The sequence below is a fragment of the Dasypus novemcinctus genome, unplaced genomic scaffold (genome assembly GCF_030445035.2).
Source record: "Dasypus novemcinctus isolate mDasNov1 unplaced genomic scaffold, mDasNov1.1.hap2 scaffold_170, whole genome shotgun sequence".
Taxonomy (NCBI): domain Eukaryota; kingdom Metazoa; phylum Chordata; class Mammalia; order Cingulata; family Dasypodidae; genus Dasypus; species Dasypus novemcinctus.
This window is the reverse complement of record NW_026688161.1, coordinates 21,600-28,604: the sequence shown is the minus strand read 5'-3', so window position 1 is coordinate 28,604 and position 7,005 is coordinate 21,600.

Sequence of the window (7,005 nt, the reverse complement as noted above, 5' to 3'; positions counted from 1 at the left end):
CCCAACAGGCCCACCCCAAGACATATACTTGTCAAATTATCCAATGCCCAAAACAAAGAGAAAATTCTAAAAGCAGCAAGAGAAAAGAAAACCATCACATACAAGGGAAGCTCCATAAGATTAAGTGCTGATTTCTCATCTGAAACCATGGAGGCAAGAAGGCAGTGGTATGATATAGTCAAGGTACTAAAATGTTGTGGGTGATTAAGGCAGCATGCATAGAATCTACCTTTCAGCAATGCCGGTAACATGGCCGCCAGAGCTGATACAACAATAGCTTAGGTCACCCTCCCCACTTCTTTACAGAACCAGTTCCCGCCAAAAGTTCTTACCTCAAATCTGCCTCCCACCCTAGCAACAGCAGCAGCCAATCCCAGACTGCCACCTATCCTTATCCACCACCCCTCCTCCCAAGAGTATATATGCTCAGTCCCCTCAATAAAGTTTTGCAGCTTGATCAGAATACTGTCTTGCTGTCATTCCTTATGTCTCTCTTGTCCCATACCATTCTTTCCCTCCTAGGATCTGGAGCTCCCATTGATCGTCCCGCTGGCCAGGACAAACTGGCGCGCAACATGGGGCCCAAAACCTCTGAGGGATAGAATGCCACACTAAAGAAGAGAGCACTCTCACTCACCGCACCCGGGATCGCCATGAGGGAACTCACTCATGAGACAGATCCGTTACCCGAGATCGCCACAAGGGACTCGCTCATGAGACAGATCCATTGAGAAATCACCCAGTGTTGGCGTAAAGAAGAAAGAAAGAAAAAAAAGAAAAAAGCAGAAAGGTAGGCTCCCCCCTCCCCCACCATGGGACAAGGAACTTCCCAACATAGTTTATATATGAAACAATTGAAAGAGGCACTCAAGGCATAAAGAACTAGAGTTAAGAAAAAGGATCTCACACACTTTTTTGAATTTTTGTTAAAAACCTGCCCTTGGTTCCCTCTAGAAGGTACCATAGATCATAAGTGTTGGAAAAGGGTCGGAGACTGCCTACAAGACTATTATAAAACTTTTGGGCCAGAAAAAGTCCCAGTTACTGCCTTTTCTTACTGGAGTCTTATTTCTGAAACCCTAAAAGTCCATTTTTCCACTCCAGACATTCAAGAACTTTGCAAAAAGGGAGAGGAAGCTTTGAAGGAGCACTCTTGTCCCGCTTCAGCATGCAGCTCAGTAATAATTAATATGCCTGAAAGCCCCCTTAACAAAAACCCCAATGAAAGTAGGCCAAATACCCCAACCAGTCAAGCTAGTCTATCACCTGATCAAGCCGAAATCGAACCAGAGGCTAAAACCCACCCTCTTTTTGAAAACCCAGAGACAAAACCAAAAGCTAAAATTCCTTCCATGTTCAAAACCAATTCCCTTCCCCCATTTCGGCCACCCCCCTATAATCCTAATTTTCCCAATCCGTATCCTCCTTTTTATCCAGCCACGTCTCTGCCTCAATTCCACGCTTTAGAAAGGATAACAAAAAATCTCCGGCTACACGCCGATAACTTTAAAGAAACCTTTAATCAAGAGTGGCAGCTGGCCGCCGATTTACTCGCCGAACTTCAGTTGGCAACTCAAACGATTGCTGCCTTAGCACTCCCAGAAAATGTCCACTCACCCCGCCCCCATTGTGCTCACCATACCTATGCTTTCCCAGTCATGCGCAGTCAGAGCAAAGACCTTGCCGCCAGCTCCCAAGATGGCGCCGCCAGCTCCCAAGATGGCACTGCCAGGTCTCAAAATGGCGCTTTGAGTAGCAAAAGTGAGGAAGACCCCCCCCAGCTCTGACGAGGGAGAACAAGAGGAAGTTAGTACTACATGGAGAGAGCAAGAGGAAGTTAGTACTACAACAACAGCTAAAAATAAGAAACTTAGTTTAAAATATTTAGAAAAATTTAAAAAGGCAGTGAATGCTTATGGTGCCACCGCCCCCTTTACATTTGCATTATTAGAAAGCATCAGTGAGAAAGAACTTACTCCCAACTATTGGTTTCAATTAGCTAGAGCTGCCTTGTCCGGCAGTGATTTCCTGTTGTGGAAATCTGATTATGAAGAACACTGCAAAAAGTATGCCACCCGTAATGCCCATAAAGCCACCTCTAAAAAATGGGCATTAAACAAATTTCTAGTTCAAAGCCCCTACCATCAAAATAACAAACAAGCCCAGTTCCCCCCCGGCCTTATAGCACAAATACAAACAGCCGCGCTTAGAGCATGAAAAAACTTCCACAAAAGGGTTCTGCCACTGCCTCTCTCACTAAATTAAGGCAAGGACCCGATGAACCATATACCGATTTCCTCAACCGCCTACAAAATATGGCTGAGCGTTTATTTGGGGCCAGCAAGAGTGATAGTGATTTCATTAAACATCTGGCTTTTGAAAATGCCAACGCTGCCTGCCAAGCCGCAATTTGCCCTTTTCGCAATATCGATCTTAATAACTACATAAAACTTTGTTCTGGCATCGGGCCCACTCAAACTCTGGGAATAGCCATTGGCGCTGCCCTCCAAAATTTTGCAGCACAAACTAAGCCTCCTACATGCTATAACTGTAAACAACCTGGCCATTTTTCAAAAAATTGCCCCGTACCAAGAGTCAATTCCCCCTCATTCATCTCTAAGAAACCCTCATTGCCACCCTCTATTTGCCCCCATTGTAAAAAAGGGTTTCATTGGGCATCCGAGTGTCACTCCCGCATAGATATTAATGGCCAACCCCTTAGGCCTAAGCCCCAGGGAAACTTGCAATGGGGCCAGCCCCAGGCCCTGACCAGAACAAACCCAGGGCAGTGCGGTTTGTTCGACCTTCCCCAGTCGCAGTCCCTGTGCTCCCAACTATAAACCATGCTGCCGCATCTCAGACCTATGGAGAGCCACAGCAGGGAGCGTAGGAATGGACCTCTGTACCCCCTCCGAGTCAATATTAACCCCAGAAACCAGCCCTCTCCTCATACCTACAGGGATCTATGGGCCTCTGCCCCCAAATACCTTTGGTCTCATTTTAGGAAGAGCTAGTGTCACCCTATGTGTAATCCAAATTATCCCAGGTGTACTAGATAATTACTTTAAGGGTGACATACAAATAATTGCAACCACCTCAAACAATATTATTCATATTCTTTCTGGTACTCAAATAGCACAACTTATAATATTCCCCATTCAACATGTCAACTCAAACTTCAAAAAGTTCCAGCGCCCCACAGAAGGCCCTGGATCTTCTGATGTTTTTTGGGCACAACCAATATCCCATAATCAGCCCACCTTAAAACTAAAACTTAATGGCAAGCTATTTGAGGGAATCTTAGACACAGGAGTCGATTCCACAGTTATATCCTCAAACCACTGGCCAAAATCCTGGCCCCTCACAGCCGCTGCCACCCACTTAAAAGGAATAGGTGAAGCCACAAATCCTCTACAAAGTTCACAAACCCTAAAATGGGAAGATGAGGAAGGAAACACTGGTACAGTTATACCATATATTATCCCCTTCTCCCCGTTAATCTCTGGGGCAGAGATATTCTAACTCAAATGAAAATTTTTATGGCAGCCCCAGCAATGTAGTTACTGCTCAGGTGCTCAAAATGAACTTTCTCTGTGGCAAAGGCCTGGGCAAAACTAATCAAGGGATAAAGCAGCCCATCTCTATAACACCTAATACAACTAAAACAGTACTCGGGCTCTCTCAAAATTTAACCTGATGGCCATTGACATCCCTGTACCACATGCTGAAAAAATCTCCTGGAAATCCATGGAGCCAGTATGGGTTGATCAATGGCCCCTAACTCAGGAAAAAACCCTAGCTGCTATAGAGTTAGCACAGGAACAACTTAACGCTGGACATATTGAACCCACTCAGTCCCCTTGGAACACTCCCATTTTTGTCGTAACAAAGAGAACAGGTAAATGGAGACTATTACAAGACTTACGAGCTGTAAACCATGCAATAGTGCCCATGGGGGCATTGCAACCCGGTCTCCCTTCACCAGTTGCTATTCCTATTGACTTTCACAAAATAATTATAGACTTAAATGATTTTTTTTTTCCATACCGCTTCACCCAAAAGATAGGCAACATTTCGCCTTTAGTGTTCCTCAAATTTACTTCCAAGGCCCTATGCCCCAATTTCAATGGAAAGTCTTACCACAAGGCATGGCCAATAGTCCAACTTTATGTCAAAAATTTGTTGCCGACGCTATTAACCCCATCTGGCAACTATAGCCACAAATCTATATCCTTCATTATATGGATGATATCCTGTTAGCAGGTCAAAACTTGTCCAACCTACACCTTTGTTTTCAAGACCTTCTAAAAAACTTAACTGCAAGAGGTCTTCAAATAGCCCCTGATAAGGTGCAAACTTCAAACCCCTTTTCCTATTTGGGTTTCGAGCTTTAGCACCAACAAGTTTTAACACCCTGCGTTCAGCTGCGAACCTCCCATCTATTAACTCTAAGTGATTTCCAAAAACTTCTAGGAGACATTCAATGGCTCCGCCCCTACCTAAAACTACCCACTGAAACACTTCTGCCACTCTATAATATCTTAAAAGGTGATGCAAACCCCTCCTCTCCCCGAAGCGTAACTCCAGAGGCAATGCAAGTGTTTATCTTAATAAATCAAGCTATCCAAAGTCAAACCTGTTATCAAATAAATTGCCACCAACCCTTAATCTTTATAATTCTAGCTACAGTTCATACACCTACAGGAGTTTTCTGGCAATCAAACATAAAACAGCAAAATGGACAAGGTCACCCATTGCTCTGAGTTCACCTCTCTGCTACTCCATCAAAGGTGCTCTCATCATACATTTCTCTTATAGCTGCCCTCATAATAAAAGGCTGGCAAACTAGTCACCAATTGTTTGGAAAAGACCCCGATTCCCTTATCGTTCCGTACACTCAGGATCAAATCCATTGGCTCTCCCAAACCAACGACGAATGGGCTATCGCATACTTTTTGTTTCCAGGCAATATTGATAACCACTACCCTGGTGATCCACTAATTCAGTTCACCAAAATCCATCAATTCACCTTCCCTAAAGTCACTAAAACAAAACCCATAGACTTGGCCACCTTAGTCTTTACTGATGGATCAGCTAATGGGACTGCAGCTTACGTCATCCAGGGTCAAGCCTTTTCCATGCGTTCTCCCTATACTTCAGCCCAACTTGTCGAACTCTACACAGTCCTGCAAGTTTTTTCCCACCTTCAAAACCAACCTTTAAATTTATACACTGATAGTGCATATATAGCCCAGTCTATACCGCTATTAGAAACCACTCCATTTATCAAGCCCTCCTCCACTGCAGTCCCCTTATTCTCACAGCTGCAAAAACTAATTCTCAAACGACAGCACCCCTTCTTTGTAGGGCATCTCCGTGCCCACCAAAGTCTACCAGGCCCTCTTGCAGATGGCAATGCATTAGCAGATGCTGCCACTCAGCTAATATGTCCCAATCTTTGCAACTCTTTTACCTTAGCTTCCCAAGCCCATGCACAACATCACCTAAATGCAAACACTCTCCAACTAAAATTCAATATTACTAGAGAACAAGCAAGGGAAATTGTTAAAATCTACAAAAATTGTGTAACCCAATTGCCAGTCCCTCACCTAGGAGTCAACCCAAGAGGACTTATCCCAAACAAAATCTGGCAAATGTATATCACCCATTTTTCCAGTTTTGGGCAACTCAAATATATTCATGTTTGCATTGACACATACAGCGGATTTATTTTAGCTAGCCTACAATCAGGAGAAGCTTCAAAACACGTTATCTCTCATTTACTACATTGTTTCACTATTCTAGGCCAGGCTCAGCTCATTAAAACAGACAATGGACCTGGATACACTGGAAAAAATTTTCAAACCTTCTGTCAAAAATTACAAATCGTACATAATACAGGAATACCATACAACCCCCAGGGCCAAGGAATAGTAGAACGAGCACATCGCACCCTAAAAAATGCCTTGTGCTGTCTAGCTGATAGCACTCTCGATCTCACAAAACAATGCCCCTGAGATCTTTTACATCATGCTCTCTTTGTCCTCAACTTCCTAACTCTGGATCAAGAAGGGCACTCTGCAGGCGATAGGCACTGGCATCCCAAAACACAAACGCGACAAGCCACCGTTATGTGGTGCAACCCCTCAACATCGAAATGGAATGGGCCTGACCCCGTTATCATCTGGGGGCGAGGCTCTGCTTGCATATACGACCAAGAAAAAGAAGGCCCTCACTGGCTTCCAGAAAGATTAATAAGACATGTTAATCCTCCACTATCGGAAAAAAACCCTCTCCCCTTTAACAACAACCTTTCCAGGGAACAAATCCCTCCCTGAGAAAATAAATTTTTTTTTTTCTCTTCCAGCATGTCGCCAACAAAAAAACGCCAACCTTGCTGTAACCTGCGCGGAGAAACCTCATTGGATTTCAAGTTCCGCGCAGAGAATCCACATACAGCCTGCAACTTAAAGAAGCTCAGCGTACAGGTTTGCTCCATCACTAAAGCCACATGAATTATTGCCACAATAACTATTGGCTCCTGCCAATTGGCTTTCTGGCATTGCTGTTCACAGCCAGATTAGCAACCATTGCCCCAAAAGATTGGAACCTGCTAGAAAAAACCCTTCTTGCCGTAACGTATTTGTGCATTGTAGCGTGCTTCATTCTGCTAGCTTGCCTTCCTTAAACACCTACAGCCCTCGGTAACATGGCCTTATTAAGCTCACTGCCGTTTAAGGCTGTCGCCCTACATTTTTTCCTGCAAAGTGTGCTCAATAACCTAAGCACCACTTCCCTTGAAACTAAACCCCACCAGCCTTGGAATTGGTCCCTAATACTATGGGAAGATTCAAAAATTGTAAATTCCACCATTACCACGGGGGCACCTTCCTTTATCTTTAATGTCACTACCCTGTTTCTCCCTGGCACTTTCCCCAATGCCAATAGCGGCTCCAGTAGTTCCCGTAGAGGAGGCCGTGCTGGTGTACGCCAAAATCTTAACCT